The 23,513-nt window shown below is 43.6% G+C and overlaps 1 long non-coding RNA gene across 1 annotated transcript in view; it reads right to left on the bottom strand.

Moving 5' to 3' along the window:
• Nucleotides 1-4,344: 4,344 nt before the first annotated feature.
• LOC143823500 (uncharacterized) overlaps nucleotides 4,345-23,513 on the bottom strand; it is a 34,492-nt gene continuing 15,323 nt past the window's right edge. The window contains exon 3 of the long non-coding RNA XR_013226495.1: nucleotides 4,345-4,736. This is a non-coding gene — a long non-coding RNA (uncharacterized LOC143823500). The remainder of the gene's footprint in view (nucleotides 4,737-23,513) is intronic.

Raw genomic sequence — 23,513 nt, 5'->3', positions numbered from 1 at the left:
CTCTCTCTCTCTCCATGGTTGTTTCTCTTCTGAATAAAAACTATTTTGTTCTTTAAGCAGCCTGCTGCTTCACGCTCTCTGCATATTCAAACCCTGCCAACAGCATGGATGGGCAAGAGGCAGAGTCCAAACCCTTCTGACACTCAGGTTGGTCTCCCACAAACTACTTCTTTTTGGTAAGATCCCTTAAGAAAATAAATAGTCAGAGGCAAGGAGTGCCAGGAAGTAAATACCAGCAAGGAAGAGTTCAACTCTTCATTACTGACAGTTCTTTGCGTATCCTTTAAATCTTCCCCTCCTGTTTCCAGGGAATTCACAGTGATCCACGGCTGCCCAATTGATCTGCCATTGTCATGTGTGGTCCTAAGAAGAGCTTCAAAGCACAACCCATTAGAAGCTACTTCCATACAAGCACTGTTAAAATAAATCAGATTGACAAAAGAAGGAGCCCATTCTCTCACATATTGGGAACACCTCCTACTCTCAGTAATCCTGATACAGTCAGCGTGTTGTCTGAATATAGGCAAGGTGCATAGTTCCTACATGTCCCCTTCCATGTTCCCAGCCAGACACAAAAAAGTGTTAGACCTTGAGTTGCCAGGCAACCAGTCAGAGAGCTGGGGGCAAGGATATGGTGAGGCACAATGTAAATTGCAGTTCTGTGCCACTTCTGGGGAACACCATAGAGTTTCCTGTGATTCCTAGAGTTACCTTACGTCACTTCCAGGTTTTATCCTCCTCTTCCTCCTCATTATTATTATTATTTTGATTTATTTCCCATCACTCCCAGCAAGCCGGTTGTGGCAGATTACAATATCAGCCCCCATATATAATAAAAACCCCAATTAAATAATATTAATCCAAAAAAATCACCAAAATGTAACATGGTGGTATAGCGACATCAACCCGCCCCACCGAACACACTACCAGCAGGGGCCGCAAGAGAGTACCATAGCTGATCGCCACCAAGATGTTCAGAGGTGTGGTCATATCTGCTTCTTAAAGGAGGGCAGAAGTGTGTCAGAAATGGCACAGCCATCTTGTTTCCTTCTGTCCCTGTGGCAGACAACTAGGGCTGCCAGCAAGAGGCTTCCCAGGAGGCCTGGGAATCCCAGCCCTGTCCCTTTAAAAGAAGTTTAATAAGTGAAAATGGGTGGCTGAAGCTTTTCATTGCATTTAATTAAATAAGATTCCCCTGATAAGTGATTGCAGATCAAACTGGTATCAAAGGGACTTCAAGAAGGACCGGTTCAAAACTAGCAACCCTTGAGGCTCAATGGTGCCTACCATAGTTTCATTTAGGTGCCAAGTCAAAAACTTCCTTACTTTTCAGAGGGCCAGGGCTGAAACAGCCTGGTGGAATGTTCTGCCTAAAGAGATAAGGGCCCTGTGGGACCTCAATGAGTTCTGCAGGGTCTATACCAGGCTTATGGTCAGGAGCCTGAAATAACCATCAAGAAGTGTCAGACACATTGCCTGGAGATGGGGAAGAACATTACACACACAAACACCACCCCTGTTATATAATTAATTGGGGAAAATTAATTATATTTTACTTAATTTATTATTTCTAATGATGTTGTCACCCGTCCTGAGTTGTATTGGAAGGGCAGACTAGAGCAATAAAGATTTATTTATTTATTTATTTGACTATTTAGGCTCTTAAATGAGCAGTTCCATCTTTTCAGCAGTTGACCTTGTCCTATCCAAGGACTGTTTTATGTAGATTGTTTTTGGCTGCCGAGTGTTTGTTTAATGCTGATTTTATGGCCCTGCTTTGATTTTAACAGCTTGTTTTTAATGACATGTTTGGTTTTATTGTGAACCCACTTGAACTGGAATGAAAGCATGCGCATTTACTAAATAAATTAATGACATATTTTTTTAAAAAAAGAAATGTTCAACAGAGACATCACTGTCGCCTCTAAGGAAGTTTCGTGTGGACTCTTGTGTCGCAGTGCATTTGCACAAATGCAACACAAGCTTATGAAGCAAGCCCCATCGAAATTCCCTTTTGTGTTCATATTCACAATGAGAATTAATAGGCTGACCTGTGAAAAGAATGCACCTATTAGAAGACATTTGCTGAACCAAAACAGGTAACTAATTGAAAGAACCCACTTAAATAAATGTAGTACCTGTTAACAACACACAACGGATAGAATTCATTATCTGGGTAATGATGTCATGTAATTAACAGCTTTTAACTATTAAAAGCAAGAGCTACTACATCAACCCACATGACGGAACACCTTGACTGTCATCTAGCACAGGAGCAAAATATGATGGGTGGTCCATTGAAACAGGTGGTCGCCAGGACTTGGACCAGGTCACTGGTTTATATCCAATCTGACAATGTGGATCATTGTCTTTGAAGGACCAACAGGGAACACAAGAACATAGGAAGAGTCTAGTGGGACCAGTGGCCCATCTAGTCCAGCATCTGTTTCACAGTGGCCAACCAATTGAGGGTCAACAAACTGGACATAAGAAACCAAGGCCTCCCTTTCAGCTACCTTCTAGCACTGCTGCTTAGAGGTTTGCTGCCTCTGACTATGGAGGAAGAGACAAGGAATAAGAAATTATCTAAATAAACAAACAAACAATGATCATCGCCTTCAACAAAAAAAGTCGACAGAGCAATTAAACAAAATTAATTTGCTCTGACACAAGTTAAGCTGACAAACCAGTCACATTATGAATTGCTCCATGGCACCAGCAATCTTAAAGCAGTGTTCATACAGGGCTAGTGGTGCAATAACATGCTTTTTGACAAAACCTGTATTTCTTTCACTATTGCGGCCACATATTCTCTGTCCAAAGTGCTTAATGGCACAATCCTGTGCTGCAGTTATACAACTGGAACACACATTTACTAAGTTAAATTATACACTGTTTGGGGAAGGACTTTTCTTTGTGGGTCAGAAATCTATGACCAATCTGTTTCTGGTGTGATGGGAGGACAGAGCCTCCATTCACTTCCTTCACCTTATGTGTCATTTTAAAAACCTCATTCATCCATCCATCCATCCATCCATCCATCCATCCATCCATCCATTCATTCATTCATTCATTCATTCATTCATTCATTCATTCATTCATTCATTCATTTGATTTCTAGGCCACCTCTCTCCAAAAAAGTCTCAGGGTGGCTTATGATAAAGGAGAACAATCTCACACAACAAAACATTTAAAACCTAAAAATTAGTTAATGAAACATTACTTCAGCTGCTTCATCAGTTAAAAAGTCTCCCAGGCCAGACGTTAAGCCATTTATACAGGATAATTCACCTGATTTAGATGAGAGGTGGATGGTTCTGATGAAAAGCCTCAGCCAAATGCCTGGTGGAAGAGCGCCGTTTTGCAGGCCCTTAAGGGCCCACAGCTCATTCCACCAGGCTGGAGCCAGGGCCAAAAAAGCACTTCTCTGCAGCCGGGGACCACCAACCTGTTGGAATTTGCAGAACAAGCAGATCTTCGGGCAGGTATATGATTGGGGTCCCCCCCTTTAAAAGGCACTAAATGCCTTTCCTATCATTATCTTGGGGAGCATAGCCCAGAGGAACCCACAGGTTTGCAGGAAGATCTTTTTAAAGGGCGGCGGGGGGGTTAAAACTCTGAAAACAGTAACACTGATTGTCGGTACATGTGCAGATTTTTTTTAAAGAAAGGAATGCTCTCTACATGACTAACGTTGTGGTAGTACATGTTGCTGCCACCAGAAAGAAAGGGAGGGGAGTCGGAGTGATGGGGGGAAGGATGAGGTGTGGAGTCTCAGCAGGTGGGCAGGAGAAGAAAGGCATGAGGGGAGAGGAAGCAAAGCTGGATAGAAGGGAAAATATGAATAACAGCAGGAGCCATCAGGGCAGGAAGGGCAGCAAGAGTTGAAGGTGAATGGGTAGGAACAGGCCAGCAAGGGTTCGGAGCAGCTAAGGGCAGGGAGGAAGCAGGAGCAAGACTGGAGGTGGAAAAAGTGAGAGCCAGGAATGGGGGAAGAGCATCCAGTTTGGGGAGGGCTGGAGAAAAGGACTTCTCATCTGCACATCTTTGCATGTCTGTATTTGGCATTATTTATTTTATTATATTTATATACCGCCCTCTCTTTCGGCTCAGGGTGGTTTCCGTTGTAACTCTCATAAAGCAATACAGTACAATGAACATCTTGACAATAAACATATTTAACAGTGAAAAGACTTGTAATGAAACAGTTTAATTTAACAATCAGCCGTTCAACAATCTAGTTTGTCCGCACTGTGGTTACGTTTTCTGTCGGTGCAGTTGTTGGGGGGCTTCTGGTTAATGGTTATCAATACAGAGTTCGAAATCCAGGAAAAGTCAGTCACAAGGAAATAAAATTATGCACCTCCAATCCAATGTATGCGCCCGAATTCCCATGTCCCGTGGAGCTCATGTGGGCGTCCTCTTGGGTGTAAGACCGCAAGGTTAAAGATTTAACTCTGGACGTCAGTGGATTTCAGTAGCATTTTGCCACGATGAGCACATTTGATGGCTTGTAAGACAATAATCCAATTTCCCCAAACCTAGTCTAAATGTTAGCCTGCCCGAGGTGTGGCTCAAGCCCAAGGCAGGATAGCCAGCTTCCCAACAACATCTGAAAGCGACATCAACTCACACAAAATCTTCCTCCGAACCTTAAAAATCAAAAGCCTGACAGCTGCTGAAATCTCTGTGGCACGCTGAGGGTTTTCCTCTTCATTGAATGGGAAAGGAAATCCCTGGAGAGATAAGAACAAAAGTGCATTGAGATCTTCTGGAATCTACTAATACTCCATGCACAAACAGGCCAAGATTCTCCTTTTGGAAAGAAGGTAGGCTCGGTGTATTTATTTAGAAATCAATGCAGGCTATTAAAATAGACTTTTAACTTATAGCGTTTTGAAAGTTATTTTTCTCCAAAAGTCAGAGCAATCAAATTTGATATAAGGAATGAACCTATACAATAAAATGAATAAAAGGACGTAAGTAATCCAAAAAAACTTATACTTTCAGTTATAGTAAAATGCATACTCATGCAGCTATTTCAGTACCTAAGTTAGATGTGGCCCATATTTGGAACTGGAAACATATCCAATTTTAAAATGCATTTAGGACATTTCAGACTAATTTGCTAAATTGAACAGGAAAATCAGATTGGATCTCCCCTGCATACCCCACTTTGGTTCCTAGCATGTATTTTGGGTCATTCTGATTTCAATGGAACTCTACGGCAATATTTTTGTAGGTATCGCTTGACTTTTACTGCACTGCCTTCTGCCTTCGTTGCCCACTTTCTATATTACGGCATGCCATGCCTTAATCCTTTCCCACCCACCCCTTTTTGTTTACGTTATTGTCCAATTCTGCAATCCCAGTCTTATTGCTCTATTAACTGATTGTTTTCTATTCTGCAATCTGTCTGTAATCTCATCCTCCCCAGGCACTGTCTCCAAGTCTTCAGGAATTTCCCAATCCGGAGTTGGCACCCCTACTTTCTCATGTTATAATTTGAGTCCTCGGGGTGACTTGCAGAAGTTCCCTTTGGAATAAAAACTCTAATGTCAGAAGCCGCCTTCAGCCAAGGCAAAACTCGGCTTTCTCCCGAGCGCGGCTAGAACAGTGCTTGCCCGTGAAGGTTATTTCCATGACAAATTGGAAGTTTTCAAACATTAAAAATGATGGCGGCAATTCTGAAAATAGCAAGCTGTTACAGTCTGCCTGTGGAGGTTATTTCCCCCACCCCCGCCTGGAGCACCACAACCACACACACACACACACATCCCTCTAGCTCTAAAACATTATTGCTCAACGCTGTTGTGACTTAAAAAAAAAAAAAAAACACCTTCAAGCAGAGACCAAGCTGGGAACACTTTTAGCCCCAGGTGAAAGTTTCACAAAGTAATAAGCATCTGAATATTGTTTTGGAATCTCCACCGGAGCAGTCGCTCCTCCCACTGCGGTGTCTGCTGCTACAGAACTATGCTCTGTCTTGCTCTTCTTTTGGGTACTTACAAACCAAGATTTATGAGGCTTGGCCAGGTGAACGTCTACTGCTTTCCTCCAGCTGGAGACACTGTTACAGCCACGAGGAGGTCAAATGCCAGATTAGGTCCTCCTTAGAATCGGCACAGAGGACTCTGCCATCTTCCTAGTAAATTATGGGAACAAGCCTAAGCAGGCCTTCTCAGAAGTAAGTCAAGTTTTCCTGACTCTCAGGAAAGTGTACTCAGGATGGCAGCAAAAGTTATCGTAATAGCTGGGATTATGGATGTGCTTTCGAGGCCAGCGAGAAGCTGTTTTTTGGTTGCATTCACCACCCTGCAAAAATCTCAGACTGCCCGTTTTGGCTTGTGAAATACCTGGAGGGTTTTTTTTGGGGGGACGGGAGCCTGAAGAGGGCAAAGTTTGTAGAGGGGAGGGACTTGAGTGAGGCATAATGCTATACAGTCCACCTTGCAAAGCAGCCATTTTCTCCATAGGAACTGATTTATATCACCTGGGGATTCGTAATGATCCCAAGAGAGCTGGAGACAGCTGGAGGTTAGCAGTCCTAAAACCATCCCACACTTCTTTCCATGTTTACGCAATACGGTTCAATTGGCTTTTAATCCATCAGCTAAGAAGTCAACAGTAAACGAACAAATGAACTATTAAACAACCTCTAATCAGTTGCCCATCCTGCATATAAGACTTTAAAGGAGTAAGCTTAGGCTGGTCATTTTAGAAGGAAATCCTATCTTATTCAATAGGGCTTATGCCCAGCAGTGTCCTTAGGACTCTAAGGCAAAGGAAAGGTCCATAGCTCAATTGGGGGAGAACCTTCTTTGCATTCAGGAAGTCCCAGGCACAATTCATGCCATATCTTAATGTTCAAGATAGTTGAGTTGCTTGGCAACCAGCAGGAAGGCTATGGGTGTGGCTATGAAGGGAAGGCCACAACAGTCACTTCCTGTTAAAAAAATGTCACTTCCTGTTAAAAATGAAAGTGACATAGGTGACTCTAGGAATTGATGGGAAAGGTATGGAAAATGGCAACTGAAATAATTGAGGGGATGGAACACCTGCAAGCCGGACTAAGCCTGTTAACGCATACAAGAAATTAGGGTGTTTTGGCTCACATCATGTATCATCATTGTTGGTACCTTTGAATGTATCATTAGTAGCACTTTTCTTCTCACTTGAGAATAGGGGGAATGATATTAGTCTGTCTGTAACCTTAGAAAAGACCAAGAGTCCAGTAGCACCTGAAAGACTAACAAAATTTGTGTTAGTGACTCATGAAAGTTCATGCTCTGCCACAAATTTTGTTAGTCTTTAACTGGACTCTTGAGAATATTTGTCACATGTTGACCTAGACTTTACTTAGATGTCCGGTTATGGGGTACCAAGAAGAGACCCCCATAACAGTAATAAACATCCTGCAACTGTTTCCCATGTCACAGAAGTGCAAATTTTACTCTTAACCAGTTTCTCAGTTTTGGCCTCCACTAGCTTCACTCCCAGACATCTTGCTACCTGAAGTGATTTCATGATGCTCCATGGCAAATACTTAAGTTGGTTGTGCACCAAAAAGCCTTTCTGCTGCATTGTAACTCAAAAGTTTCTGCTGTATTGTAACTCAAAAAGGATGTTCTGCTGCACTGTAACTCAAAAGCCTTTCTGCTGCATTGTAAATCAAAAGGGATATTCAAATGGGATTAGGTCCTTGGAATGAAGTTTTACTGACATGGCTACTGCCAAGGAAAGACAGTTTTGAGGTCTGGGGCAGGGCTGGGAAGTAAAGTATGAAATTGTGCATAGAGATAGGAAAACCAGAAGAACACACAACACTTGTGGTTTCTAAAAGCATTGATCTCTGACTGAGCTGTGGGCACAATCTGCTGGAGGGGGCTGGTTATGTTCAGGACAACCCTGGGATCCTTTTTCACGTGTACTATTATATAACTGCCATGTTCAGGCTGACAAAGAACATGGTGGTAAGTTACAATCAAAATGGACACTTGCCAGAGCATTATTCAACTAAAAGAAGCTGGGCAAGATCAAAAAAATATGGCAACACTTGATCTATAGGATCATTAAGTATCAGACATGACTGAATGGTTGACATCATCATTTTCAAGTAGCACTGTCAACTCTGGGTTGGGAAATACCTGATGATTTGGGGAGGGGGAATCTGGGGAGGGCAGGGGTTTGGAAAGGGGAGGGTCATGATGGATATAATGTCACAGAGTCCATCTTTCAAAGCTACCATTTCCCCTGGGGGAACTGATTTCTATTGTCTGAAAATCAAATGTAACAATGAAATAGCTCCAGGCTTCATTTGGAGTTTGGCAACTGTACTTCCAGGGCCACCTCAGTGTACTAACACACCTCTCCAGGAATTGCTGAAAACTCTGTGGTTTGTATTATAGAGCTTCCAGTGATTTCTATAGTGGTGGCATATCATCAAGGTCCAGTTACCATGGCCAGCCTATCACAAATCCACCCAAAAGTAAAGAGAGACCACTATACAAAGTATCCCGAAAGAGGATCTACAGAAATGTTTTAGTGTTGTGGCATGATCCCGTAGCAACACAGAAGTTTTTAAAATTGTTTTACTGTTGTGGTGTTTCCTCTTAGCAATGTGGAAGTGTGTTTTAAAAATAATAATAATAAATTTCAGGCCTTCGGGGTGGGGAGGAAGTTTGAGTCCCTAAAACAACCACTGTGAAGGGATTGGTGGCTTGCATTGATTGAGGAGTGGGGGGAGAAGTTGTCCACACTTTAGGCTTCTCTGCTACCACATAGGGAAAGGAAAAGCCGCAATGAGGCGGCGGGATAACGCAGGAGGGTTCTCCCATCAGGTGTGAAAATGCGTGGTTTCCTATCACATGTTTGCAAGCAGGAGGCAGTGTGTGTTTTATTCCTCCGTGCGGAAGCGGTCTCTCTTTTTCTGTTCCTGGACAGAAGCAAAATGCTTGGTAAGGACCTTGCAGCCAGCATGTAATCATTAAAGGAGAACTAGATAGTAATAGTAACAACACAGGAGGAAGAGAAAAGAATACAAGTGCCTTTGTTTTTTAAGGGGAGGATTAAAATTTGTGCCACGGGAATAATGTTCAGGGTGAGTGCACTGAAACAGCTGCCACAGAGATTCCACTTTAAATCATTTCCACGGTGGCCATCATTGCATGGCAAGCTGTTACCATAAGGAGTTCTTTGCCGTGCTTCTGGCCACTGCAAGCCCTTTTCCAGGAAGCTCGAGAAGGGGGACCGAGAAAACCTCCCGATCCATGAGGCAACCGCAGGCAGCAATTTCTAGGAACCTTGGTCAGGGGCCATTTTGAATAACGGTCAGAGAAAAACAAGCCCAAATTACCTCGGAGCTAGCCTGAATAGACAACGACCAAATCACCTTTGATTTTGGGACAAGCTGGTTTCGAACAGAAGGAATGAATGAAGGTTGCTTTGAAACAAACACATAATGAATCCATCACACTTAACAAAAAAAAAAAAAAAGAGGGAAATAAGGCAGAAAACAAATAGAGGCCCTTAAGCAGATGCTTGTTTCAGATGGGGAGTGACTTTTTGATTTGGAGGGAGGTATGCGTCCATGTGGTTGTGTGGTGTGACCAGAGCTGGGAGCCTTGATTTATAGTGCCAGTATTTATGTCTGAAAATAAATGAGGCATAAGCTGAAAACATGAAGAAGAAGAAGGGGGGAAAAAAGGAAAGAAAATTAGGTTTTACCCAGATTCTCTTACTTTTTGTACTTTATTTACATGAAATGTACTTTTTTTCCCCCAACGACACAGGGCTCTGCCTTTGTTGACCGCGTCTGTCCGCCAGGTCTGCCTGCTCGTTCCCATTGGCTTGTCATGTTCACTAATTAGAGAGCTGCCGCATGATTCACCTTGTTAATTAGAGGGACTCGCACACAAAGCCCCCTCGGGCAGTGCGGGGGGAAAAAAAGAGCCTCGCACCAGTGCCCTGAGAAAGCCGCAGCCTGTGAAGTAATTCTTCTCATCTACCTTCTATTTTTTATTTGAAATGAATAAATCATTGAGATTTTCCTTGTGGAGTGAGAATGCAAGAATTCACATCTTTGTAAGATGTAAATTATATGTGATCAATAGAGGGATGACTTCTATATTGTACTTAACAAGACTCCCTAATTTACTGCTTGTCAGTCTACGGAATATTGCTTGAAATATTTTGTCCCCACACTCAGGGTGATTTTTTTTTCCTTGGGTTACGTTTCTTCCCCCTCCCCCCCCCTTTTTTTTCCTTTTTGCCCTTGATGTACAAGAGAAATGAGTGATAGCTAGTTTCTCAGTGTTAAAACTGAACTGGAAATTATGTAGATTATTGAAATCGGGAGCTAATTCTGCATTGCCAGCAAGAAGTAGCATCTTATGAAAAGGGACCCCATTGTTACCTCTCTTTTCTAGCACAAAGCGGGCCAAAGTCTGCTTTTATTATAAAGGGGGCTTGGCCTCTATGTTTTGGTTTGGTTTGGTGTTTTGTCGGGAAACTGAAGGGCACTTTTGCCTTGCATAGCTGGGGCCTCTTCCATCAACGCTCAGTTAATATAATAAATTTAAATTGTTTTTCTCGTGGTGCTGGGACTTGATCAAACCGTAATCCAGACTGCAAAAGAGGGTGTCACAGTAAAACCTCGCTTTCAATCCTCGGCTCTTCCCATTTCCCATCTGTTTGGAATGCACTTAGAAATTAGCTTCAGTGACATTCTCCCTTAACTATTTGATTGAAATTACTTATTAAAGCCAAATGATTTTTGGTAAATTGCTGCACTTTTATCATTTATGCAAATGGGGCTTGAAGTTTAAAGATACAGGCAGCCTGTTAGAACAGCCTCAGCATCAGCTGAACATTTCCTTACTTAAGAAGGAATGAAGTTTTTCATGGGGAGATTTTAGCCTGGATACTCACCTTTCTTTGCAGTGTAACCTCATCTGAGATCTTTCTCTGCCTTCTTTGGGGAATTCAGCATGGATTTTGAAATTCCAGCCTGGGAAATTCCTGAAGGTTTGGGCGCGGGGACTATAGAGGAAGGACTCTGCAGAGGGATTTCACCTGGAATCAATCATATACCTTGGACTGTCTCTAAATTTTGTTCCAAGGGAACTGGTCTCTGTATTCTGGGAAGTAGTTGTAATTCCAGGAGATCTCCAGGCTCTGCCTGGAGGATGGCAACAGTATTGTTCTAATCAGGAGTGGAATTCTGAGTAAGTCCAGTTTGACCCAGCCCTCCTAGTTAGTTGGGTCTAGACTGGTGAGTTGTCATGAAAATCTTTGGTTCTTATTTAATGAAGGAGTTGCGTTAGGCTTTCCTTCCATTGGTGATGAAAGATGCCATCATGTCCTAGCTGATTTATGGCAACCCCTTGGGGTTTTCAAGGCAAGAGATGTTCAGAGGTGGTTTGCCATTGCTGGCCTCTGCATAGCAACCCTGGATTTCCTTGGTGGTCTCCCCTTCCAAGGGCTAACCAGGGTTGACCCTGCTTAGCTTCTGAGACTTAACAAGATCAGGTTGACCAGAGCCATCTGGATTGGTCCTTTCTATTACCTTTACAGCAGAAAGCATTCAAAATTTTAATTTAGGGTGTGTGTTTTTTTTAATTTAGAAATTTAGGGAAATTAGACAATTAGAAATTTTAATTTAGGGGTGGTTTTTCTTTAATTTCAACTTGTTCCACTCTCTATGCCCTCTACCCTCAGCTTTAACCTCTTCAGCAGGGTCTAACAAACACAGACACATACTCCCCATGGACACATCACAACTTGTCCCCAGCAACTCTTCCCCACATCGTTTCCTGTGATGCAGAGACAACTTCCTGCATACTGTGTCCGGCCCAATTACATAAGTGTTTTTGATGTACACTTTTTCAGTCCCTGTTTGGGACGATCAGGCAACATCATGTAACAGATCTGGGCCTCGAGAGAATCCCTGGCAGCTTTCTACTCACCCTATAGACTCCATCAAAATCAGTGCATAGGAGATAATTTGCACACAATCTGTGATCTACCATATGCAGAGAAGCAGTATTCTGCAAGGCCTCTCAGTGATTGCTAGACATGGTGACTAAAAAGAACTTCCACATTCAGAGACACTCAGCCTCTGAATACCAGTGCCAGAAGATAACATCAGGCCTCTGTGTCCCATTGTTGGACCTTCAAAGGAACTGTTTGGCTACTGTGTGAGAGAGGATGGACCACTGGTCTAATCCAACAAGCCTTCTTACATTCTGATATTCAACAACCTGTCAAAAACGCATACCTTTCCAATAGCCAACTCAACAAAAGGGCTTTGATTCTCAACATGTACTGCTAACTCTGGCAAGAAAATTACTGTCCAATGACTTCTGTAATGGGGAAAGCCCAAGGGGAAAATGCATTAAAGAAGGTGAATGGCAATTTGAAGCGGTAGAAATCAACGGTCTTTATACCTCTCAGCACCACCGTATTTCAGCAAAGACTGGAGGTTCTTACTGACGACAGATGCCTACTGTGGACGACAAATTACTACTCATCGTAAGCTAACAGTTTGTATCGTAGAAACGAAATTCCTACTTATCTCTCCACCGCAGAAGGACTACTTTGTGGCAAGAACGTGAAACTCTGTCTTATCTGGATTGAGTTTCAGATTATGCCGCTTGTTGAGCCTGTCACTCCTTCAAATCATTTGTTCTTGAGGTTGGATCCAACCAGGGTTTTTTTCCTGGTGAAAAAGGAGTCCCATTTGACCACCAAACAGGCTATTGTTTATTTATTAAATTTATAATAATAATAGCTGGCTCGTGGCGGTTCACAATACACATGAGATAAAACATCCAACCATAAAACATTAATCCAATCTTAACACGCACAAATATTACAGCAACAATTCCCCAAGATAAATAGAATCAAAATGGCGGTTAAAAATATAAAATTCTTCCCCCAATGTCTCAAGCAGTTGAAAACTGGATGTAGTCAATGATGGAAGAAGAACCAGGGGTGAATCGCTCAGTGGTTCCAGGCAGGACTAATACCGAATCCTCGAACCAGGGTGGGTGGATCTGCTGTTAATCCCCAGCACCAGCAACACCCGGCCTCAACGAAATGCCTGGTGGAAGAGCTCTGTCTTGCAGGCCCTGCAGAACTTAAAGAGCTCTGTCAGGGCCTGTAGTTCTTCTGGGAGCTCATTCCACCAAGTAGGGACCAAGACCAAAAAGGCCCTGGCCCTGGCTCTGGTTGAGCCCAGGCACGCTTCCTGGGGCCCCAGGACTCTCAGCAGATTCATACCCGCAGAGCAAAGTGCCCTGCAGGGGGCATAAGGAGGTAAGCAGTCCCACAGGTAGGTATGTTGGGGCTTATGTAGGTGTGTTGGGGCTATGTTGGGGGTTATGTACATAAATTATATTCATTCATTCATTCATTCTTTTTTATATTTATTTTTATATTTTTAAACCCTTCTTCCATATGGCTCTAGGCGGATTACATAAAACGTCATAGAATAGTTACATAGAACATATGGGAAGATGGCTCTAGTCAGGGGGGAAATGAATGAGATTGAATGAAAAAGGTGGCCAGAGCCAATCCAGAATGTCCAACAATTCATCTAAAGGGAGAAGCAGAGCTGTTTTTGGTCAGTGTATCATGACATTCCACTCCATTTTTCTGGATGACCTCTTTCTCACGATATCATGTAGATGTTTAACAGCATGAGGGTTAACATCATGAAACCCTGCAGAACCCCAGAGCATGAAGTCTGCCATCATCATTTTGGATACCAATCAGCCAGATAACCTTTGTACCACCAAAACTTGATGCCCCTGATATCCATCTCAGCCAATACTAAAAGCCGTTGAGATCTGGGATTACCAAAAAGATGATAGTCTCCATGTCTCTGTACGTTGTGGCAACCAAGGCAGCATCAGGTTCAAAACCAGGTGAAACCTCAGATTGAGAGGTATATGCAGGTGTACAACCACATTGTCCATTGGAAGGAGGATGGGTCAGAACTTGAAATGAAATGTTTAAATTAATATCTACAGTACAGGCATCATTAAACGTTGCTTTAAATTCTTGTGTAGCAAAGTACATTAGGGGGGAAAACTCATCTTCAAAACTCACCTTCAAACCAATAGGCAGTTTCATAACTGTGAAAAATATAGAACAGTAATCATGTTTGGAGAAATGTTCCATGAATTACTTGAAAATATATTCTAGCGCACAGAAGGACATGATAAAGGGAGAAAATCCATAGTCTTGGATCTCAGCTGTAATTTCCTCTGATGAAAGGAATTGCTGTCAGTGAAGTGGGACCTCCCACCTCAAAAGCCCAAAATATTGTTCCCAGGGGACTGCCACCAATAGCACAAGGGGGAATTGGCAAAAAAAAAATTGCACAAAATTCCGCCACTGGATCTGAGCTATAATACAGTTGGCACAAATGAGAGATTCTAGAAATCAGCATGAGTGGAACTACATTGCAAATTGCAGAATCTGAATGAGTTCAACAGAAACATTTTAAATAGCCCTGATAGGGAGAACGAGCTTTGTGGATCACAACATTTTGTATTTCACGGTAACTTTATTCCAAGTAATTTTATTCCAAATACTTAAAATGTCACGCACATCCATGCTGCAACACCAGGGCCAAGTTACATGACACTCCTCTGGAGCAGTAGTGACAAGTAAACATCACCAGCACATATCTGTAGCTAGAGCTAAACAGACACAATTTGTCAGAAGTCTGGTGATTCTACTTTTCTCTTGTGAACACTACTTTTCTCTTGCAAAATGGCTCCATCTTTCCCCTTCGTTTGAAAAAACTCTGGCTGCAAAACCGAAAAGATGTCAAGTCCATGCATATCACAGTTTCAAAAACAAAATCTATAATTTTCAAAAGCATGTGAGGATGCTGGGAATTTTGCACTGAACATGTTCAAGATTCGATTTGACGTGAGCCGATCACCAAGGCTCATTCCGCAAACATAGCATAATGCACTTTCAATGTGCTTTGGCAGCTGGATTTTCCTATGCAGAACAAGAAAATCTACTTTTAAAGAGCATTGGAAGTGCATTATCTATTGTGTGCAGAGAAGCAACTCAAATGCTCACCAGCCATGTTGTCACGAAGCAGAGCATGCATGGAAACAGTGGCCATTAGCATGTCTTAGGACGACTTATACACATGCAGGGCTGCAGGAGTTTTTGCAGACGCGGCATTTATTTTTGACTGATGTGATTTGTCGCTGATTAAACCATCCATTTAAACAACAGCCTGCTGAGAGGAGTGGACACAGCACAGCAAAGATGAGAGGAGCTTGAATGCCATCAGGCTGCATGAGAATGCCCATGCACAAAAAGCCACTGTTAAGAAGGAATCAACGAAATCATGCGTCAAATGGCCATGAAGGGGTTGATGAACCAAGTGGTTGGTTGGCGAACAGCTCAGCTGCCTGACTGATACTGGGGGATCCTTCATGGAGGCAGGCTGTTGCCACACTGATCCCCCTCCAAAAGCAACTGGAACCAGAGGTCAATTGGATACTCTTTAGCTAGAAGCCACCGAGGAAGAAATATGCCCTTGAAAATGAGTTATATACCGGGTTTCGTTTTGGCTTTTGGCTTTCACTTTTAAGAATGAAGATGATTCTCGGTTTGTCCGTAGCCATGTTGTCAGCTTTTTACTCATCCCTGGCACACATTGGCTGTCCTGTCTTCCCTTTTGTGACTGCTACTGGCAACGGGTCGAAAGCCAAATCAGCAAGTATCCAACTAACCGGAGAGGCAATACTTTTTCTCCCAGGCAAGCAAAACTGAGTAACAAACTTAGTTCTCAGAGCAGAAAAAGAGAAAAAAAAAATGTATCAATCATGATACAGAAATGGGGGGGGGGGTTAATGTCAAAATCAGGCGTTAAAGTCAGATGTTTAAGGCTGGAGGTTTAATCACGTTAAATCCAAATGATGCATTTGCAATGGCCCAATCAATCTCACCTTTATTTCATACATATTTCTTATTAACAGAACATTTTCTATTCTGAATGTCTCCCTGAATACAATTAACACCTGATTTCAGATTTATGTTCAGTGTAATTTCCCATTTTGTATCTCTGACACCTCCCTAAAGCCTCCTTGACTTGTCTGACACATTTGCCAGCTATTAAGAGCACTTTTTGAAGGATGAAGATTTCTTCGTTTTAGCTTTCGGGGAGTCCATAGATTTTCACGAGGGCTGGCAAAATGAATACAACCTCAAGCCCTGCTAAGGGGAGAACGGAGATGATCTTTAAAATGAAAATGTTGTCAGATACCCCCCAGGAAAGAAAGGTGGGGGTACAATTGCCAGAAGGTGGTCCAGTACCACCCTGTCTTTTACACCGCTGGTTTTTATTGGGCTTGCGCTGAAGAACCTCCCCGTGGATCAGGCCCTTGAAGGAAATCCATAGGTTGAACTTTAAAATCTGGGAAACCAAACATTAGCCTGTTTCCACACCTGGGCCCGATCCACCAGATGTTCTCCTGAACAAGTCCCCGTTACAATGCATAGTAGCTGTGCATGAATGCAATCCTGCTAATTTCCATGAGGTTTGCACATGAGGACTTGCCCGAGGACGGCACTCCATGCTAATTAATTGACATTTGAATTTTCCACCTCAGGCACCAGAACATGTTGGGCCAGCCCTTGAATCAATATGCGATTAAAACTCAGGAGATAAAAATACATTTGTGAGGGATGCGTAGAGAACCTTGCCTCCACTCTTGTATACCCACCTAGATTAATCAACTTCAACGTTTTCCTTTTTGCAAAAGCTGAAAGGCTATTCTGCTGGGGTGCCTCGGAACACAAGCACACTTTTTAAAAAGTGTATATTCCCACAGATAACATTACAACCGCAATAAAACAATCAATCCTAAACATTCTAAACATCAAATGCAAAAACATGTCCAATTTAACTAATGAAGAAAACAGCATGAGAAGGACATTACATGCTGCCAAATAATACAACCTCCTGGATTTCCTTTCCCCAGGCCTTGTAAGGGCTTGCTTTGCCAACTTCCTGGAGGAAAACAGCAGCCATATTCAAGATACACTCCTTTCCAGACAGCTAGGATTGATAGATTTCTGTCTATTCCACACACACCAAGAATCCCCCTGGCCCACCCCAAACGTAGCAGGTTGGGACGGGGAAGAAGAAATGAAAAAAAAAAATCACAATTGCTCAACAGCATGATGTCATTTCTTGGTGAAACAGGAAATGACATACTACCACTCTAGGATCCAGCAGGACTCCAATGTCAAACCATAGCATATCCACTGAATCCCACCATGCAGTGATGTTTCTTCTGGCTTCGCCCAGAAATGGTGTCACACCCTATTCCCATGTCCGACCCTCTAGTCCCCCCCACCAAATACCAGCCACTGGATGGCAACCAGGTAAGCCTATCTGCAGGTCAACCAGGGCCGGTTTATCCATGTTGCTTTCCAGGGGCCTTCAAGTAAGCTTATCTGCTAGTCAACCAGGGCTGGTTTATCCATGTAGCTTTCCAGGGGCCCTGTGCAGTGCCTTCTCCCCCAAATCAGGGCCACAGCCTCTCTCCTTCCCCCTTTTCTTTCAACATTTTATGGCACGAGGATGTTGAGATTGCAGCATCGAAGCGCCACGGCAGGAAGGAAGGTGACTGTATTGCACAGGTGCAACCCTAAGAAGGCGGAGCCAAGAGACCCAGCAGGAATAGAGAGTGCCCCTGAACATGCTTGTATTCTCCACCGCAGCAGGGAGAAGCCTGCCTCATCCTCCTCCTTCCAAGCCCGGTCCCTTTCTCACCTGCCTTGCCCCCACTGCTGCTCTTTCCTCCATGCCCTGCACTCAAGTTGCTTCCACTGCCTGCCCCCTCCTGCATGGGATGGCAAAGGAGGCGGCAGCAGGGGAGTCAGAGGTCCCTTCCTCTTCCACTCCTTCCAACACATTCTTGGCAAGAGCCTTGTTTAAAAGTGGGCTTGACTGATGGAACTCTTGAAGGACACTCAGAGTGACGCCCCTTTCCACTGTGAGGGCTCTTCCGCCCCCAGTCTGGTTGCTCTTGCCACAGTTGTGTTCTTCTAGGATCCCACAAATCCTTAAACTGGCTCTGAGACAAGCCAGTCATCTGGGAAAGGGCCCCATAAAAAAAAAATGTTCAGAGGCGGTTTCACAGAAGATCTTTCAGTGCAGAAGGTCCCAGGATCAATCTGCCGTCAAAAGGATCGGGAAGTAAAACACTTTGACCTGAGACACTGGAGATACCGTTGGCCAATCAGAATAGTCATTACTGACCTTGATAGGCCAATGGTGTGGTTCGGTAAAAGGTCATGTGTTTCATGTTGGGTTAGATGACCCTGGAGGTCCCTTCCAACTCTACGATTCTATGTAAGAGGATGGGGAGGGGCGATGAGGGACCAGTTGGACTGGGACCTTAAAACAGTCTTGGAACACGCTGAGCCCAATGACCCTGGTAGGAATGGCAACATTACAGGGCTGTTTGACTTAGGCCAGACAGTGATAGCAATGATAACGGGTCAACCTGTAGTCACAGTTACCACATCCCAGGTCTGAGCCAGTCGGCCCTTGTAGCACCGCAGGTCTTGTAGAGCAGGGGTAGTCAACCTGTGGTCCTCCAGATGTACATGGACTACAATTCCCATGAGCACCTGCCAACGTTTGCTGGCAGGGGCTCATGGGAATTGTAGTCCATGAACATCTGGAGGGCCACAGGTTGACAACCCCTGCTGAAGAGGTCTCAACAGGCTCCTGACCTCCAGCAGCCTATCAGGCACGTTCCCGGCAAGCAAAGAGACCAATCAGACCCTGTGAGAGACTCCTCACTAATCTGCAGCAGTGAGGGTCCAGGCAAACATGATGTGTGGACTGCTCTTTGCATCCCTCTCTCTTTTTGCACCAAAGAGAGACTTCAGGCCCCATCAGCCGGCAGTCTGCGGCTGACTGCTGAGAGCCAGCTGCCGGCTGCTGCCACAACGCTCTCTTTTTCTTGCTCTCTCTCTCTCTCCTCTCTCCTCTCTCCTCTCTCTCTGCAGATTGAGTGGGCAGACGAGAAGAAGATGAATGAGGTGTGTCTGAACCACCTCAGGTTCCATCACATGATTCAGAGGGCCTGGAGGGACCGGGGGTAGATGAAAGCTGGCAGCTGAGTGCAGCCCAAGGCGCACAGAGGCTGCCAGAAAAGGCTCTGGCTCCAGTTTGCTCCATGCCAGAATAAAAGCCCCACGATGTGACCGGGGAGCTTTGTTTTACAGCATGGGGAGGGGGGGAAAGATGTGTGGCAGAGCCAATGGGGAATGGAAGCTCCTGGGTTGACAGTTCCCAGGGGACTTGGACCATTTCTGTTTCTGTTTGGCTCGGGGAGAGTGACTGTTAAAACCAAAGAATGCTTTCCTTGGGATCGCTTTCTGGATGCTAATCTAAAGAGCTTCCTCCTAACCGGTACCTCCCTGTCAAGTTCCCCTCTGGGGAACTCTGGCGAGTTGACCTGTTCTCGCTCCATCCTCCACTTTGGTTTGGGCAACAGACCTGGGAGATGGGTTGGGCCAAAGGGGGAGTGACTGGCCCTAGAGTGTCTATAGAGGGTCATAGCTGATGGGGGATTTGAACCCAGGGCTCCCCAGTCACGTAATCCCTACTGGACGGACAGCATCAGAAAACCTTCTCAAAAAGAAAAAGGTTAACCTGAGAGATCTCATAGATTCAGAAAGTCCTCAAGTCCTCGGAGGAAATGCTTCATCCTGAAGGGAAGGCAACACTGTAAGGATTAATCATTTCTATCAATCCCATCTCTTTCCAAGGTTTGGCCACTGGTAAATAAAGCACATTTCTCCTCTACTTTTCCTCCGGCAAACTCAGGGGATAAAAGTACATTTGGGAGTATCTGATTTTATCCTGCCTGGTAGATTAGCCTGAAACTAGCCTGCTGGTGGAATTCCTTGAGCTGTGGTTGGTCCTTCTGGGAAACAGGATGCCAAACCAGATGAACCTTTGGCCTAATCCAGCTAAGTGTTTCTTATGGTTATTTTTCCATGATAATTGGCCTACAGTTAGCTTCCAGTAACCCTCACACCTGAGAATCCAAAACTTGTCCAATACTATCTGCTAAATACCATTGGCTGGTCATAACAGAATCTTCAGTTTTCAGAATGTTAAAATCCCCAAGCTAACTGGGAACGTTTAAAGCATTTCTGTAAGAAGGATTTCACAGGAAATATTGTTCCATAACAGAGAACTTCTTTACAAAACCTTTAAAGATGGTAAAAGACAAATGGTTAGTCTCAAACCCGTTTGTGTCCCGGATTGTGCTTTCAAACTCTGCACAGCCCTTGGGAATTTTCAAAAATGTTTTTCCAGCAGCATTGATAGAGTAGAGCAGTGGTCTTCAGCCCCTGAGCTGCGGTCACAACTAGGGATTTTGGCTATTTTTTAATTTTAATTAATTAATTTGTTGGTTTGTTTATTACATTTATATACTGCCCTCCCCTGAGGCTCAGGGCAGTTTATATAAAACTTAATGGAATGGGAACAGGACAGAAAAATCAGGGGCTATAAATGGTAACAGGACAGTAAATAACAATAGAACAATATGATAGAAGAGTAGAACAATGGTGAGAACAGTCATTCAAACTTCCATGCTATTTGACCACCAGCTGTATGTACTGTACTATATAGTATTTCTTATAAGGATACAGGATTTTAATGCGGTTTTAATTGGGGATTTTATTGTACTGGACTGTTATGTAACCCACCACAAGCCGGCGTGCCGAGAGTGACGGGGAAGAAGAAGACGAAGACGAAGACGAAGACGAAGACGAAGACGAAGACGAAGAAGAAGAAGATGATGATGATGATGATGATGATGATGATGATGATGATGATGATGATGATGATGACGACAGCATACTGACGGCTCCATGAGTCAGACAATGATTTCCATGAGAAGGAGCCTCAAGGGACCAGTGGAAGGTGTTGTTTCTGGTCAACCTCAACTGAATGCCTGGTGCAGTCAGCTACCCCAGCTGCCTTGAAGCCCCTGCCAGTGTGGTGTTGTTTCTGATCCTCTACACTATTAGAATACGCAAGATCTAAAGTGTGTAATATTGATGAAATTAAAAGGGTAACCTGCAGGGAGCACTAGAGGACATTATTTTTAGCATAGTTAATATAGGAACTTCCTGATCGTTTTCAAATTTTCTCCTCCAGTGTTCTGATTGGCTCAATGGGGGACTTCCTGCTTGTTTGAGATACTTCCTTCCAGCCAGATGGATAGTTAGATCTCTCTCTCTCTCTCTCTCTCTCTCTCTCTCTCTCTCTCTCTCTCTCAATGTGTAATTATTTCTCTTCATAAATAAAACTATGTATTCTTTAAGCATCCTGGTGCTCTGCTCTATCTGCATATTCAAACTCTGCCGACACATACTGCCGGAGACTCAGAACACCTGAGGATCAGGTAATCAGCTGGAAGGCAGAGATCGCTCTCTGGCAGCCCTGCCTCTGATTCCCCACACACACTGCCTGAAGAGTGATCAACTGTAGAGCAGCCAGGGAGTACCAACCATCCTATAACTTATTGCTCTCCTCCTCTGCTCCCGCTCTGTTGGAATAATTCTGGGGGCCCATCCTTGAGTTGTATCTGGAGCCCGTAATCACTAGGGCCACCCCCACCAAGAAACACGCCAGTGTATCAACCCAACAGCACAAACAAAGCGTGCAATTTCAGATCTAACACAGGACAGCAAACACAGGCATGAATTTAATTTGGAGACATTGTCTGTTTTTCTTTATGGGGCTTTTAACAAATCTCATCCATACCTCACAAGTCAGGATGTGATTTCTTTGGGATTCCTAGAACTGCTAATTGCAACGATTAAGCAATTAATAGGAGCAAGGAGACAAAATAACAATCAAAATATTTTAATAAGTGTGCCGTTCAGCCTCATTTATCCACATGACCTGGAGAACGTCCAAAATGCTCGGATTATCAGATGTTCCAATGTGCAGGGCCGGTTTTTCTTCTTCCAGACTCTTAACGTCTGGAAGAATGTCTCTGCAGCTCTACGGAATTCAAAAGCACCTATCGAAAGGCCATTTATTCAAGATGCTGATCAAGCCAGCTGCTTGTTTGTAGCCTCCTGTCAGAATCCTGCAGATTTCCTGCTCTACATTAGGAAAAGACAAGTACCTAGACTGAAGCCTCTTCTCTCTCCATATCATGGTCCCAATGCGAACTGAGCCCTGGAGGACTTGAGAACACTGAAGATCTGAGCTGGGAGAAACATATTGCCTACTTTGATTCTGGCTTGTAGAATTTGACTGCTAGGAACCAGAGTTCTGCAGGGGAAGCAGTCGGATTCTCAGGACACCTGAGGTGGAATCCCAAAGTAGAAATGAATCCCAGCATTCCACCTTTTCCAACTTTTCCCCAAAGTTTTGAGAACAGGACAATTCCTTTAAAATGAATGCTGACGTCTGCGATTCTCGTTTATTATGCTAGCTAGTGGCAAGCTGTTTTCCATTTTCCATTGCTTGCGTTTCACGGAAGAGGCCCAGTGTTTGTTTCTCTCAGCTCCGGAACTTCATGCAACTGTATATAACTATACAGAAATGCATGGACACCATTGCTCACAAAGCACTGGGAATTGGGTGAGCAGAGTCCAGGAGGAAGGATCTCCCCCCCCCCCCGCCCGCAGTCTGTGCCCCACAAGGTTTCCAGAGTCTTGCAATAGCTATGCTATTCCAGAATTTACAAAAAAAATCAGCCTAATTTTCTATCTTAATCAGGGTAATTTGCTTTTTAAAAAACCATGACAGATCATGTTGGATTACAGCTTTTAGTAACTCAGTTGTTGCTGTTTTTAATGCTGCCTTTATTGTTACTTTTCCTGTTCATGGACTGCTGCTGGTTGTTCTCTTAGATTGTTAGTTAATTATTTGAGTCTTGCTGTCTATGAGTTTTAGTTGCTGTTGTTATTTTAATCTCACCCTTAATTTTATACTGTTAACTGCCTTTTTATGCTGTAGAAAGGTAGCCTATAAATATCTAAAATTAATAAAATAAGTGATGCTTGTGTAGTTTGGGCTGAGTTTACCTTTACCCCTGAACTAGTTTTTGACCTCACCCTTGAGTAGCTTCCTCTTATTTTGTTTTGTTTCCCCTTTTATTTTCTTTTTTTCATGAACTGATGCTGCCAGTCTGTACCATGTATGTGCAGTTTCACATTGGTGGCTAACCACATGGCAGAACAGTGGGCAACCACACAATTTTGGCACACCACACCTCCACAATCTTATATGAAGCAAGCATTTCCTTTCAGTGAGGGGAAGAGAACAATTCAAGCTAGGGAGCGTGTGTATTCAGGAGCGTTCAAATGTCTAACTTGCTATCAAATCACAAGAGTACCATAAATCATTAAAGATTTTCTCTTTTTTCACCTTCTGCTTTAATGTGAGCCAGCAGAAGGTGCCGTCCGCTGGAAGGACTTTC

This window comes from Paroedura picta, chromosome 14 (assembly GCF_049243985.1).
Source record: "Paroedura picta isolate Pp20150507F chromosome 14, Ppicta_v3.0, whole genome shotgun sequence".
NCBI classification, from domain to species: Eukaryota; Metazoa; Chordata; class Lepidosauria; order Squamata; family Gekkonidae; genus Paroedura; species Paroedura picta.
The sequence above is the reverse complement of the archived record's forward strand: the minus strand, read 5'-3'. Positions and strand labels throughout refer to the sequence as shown.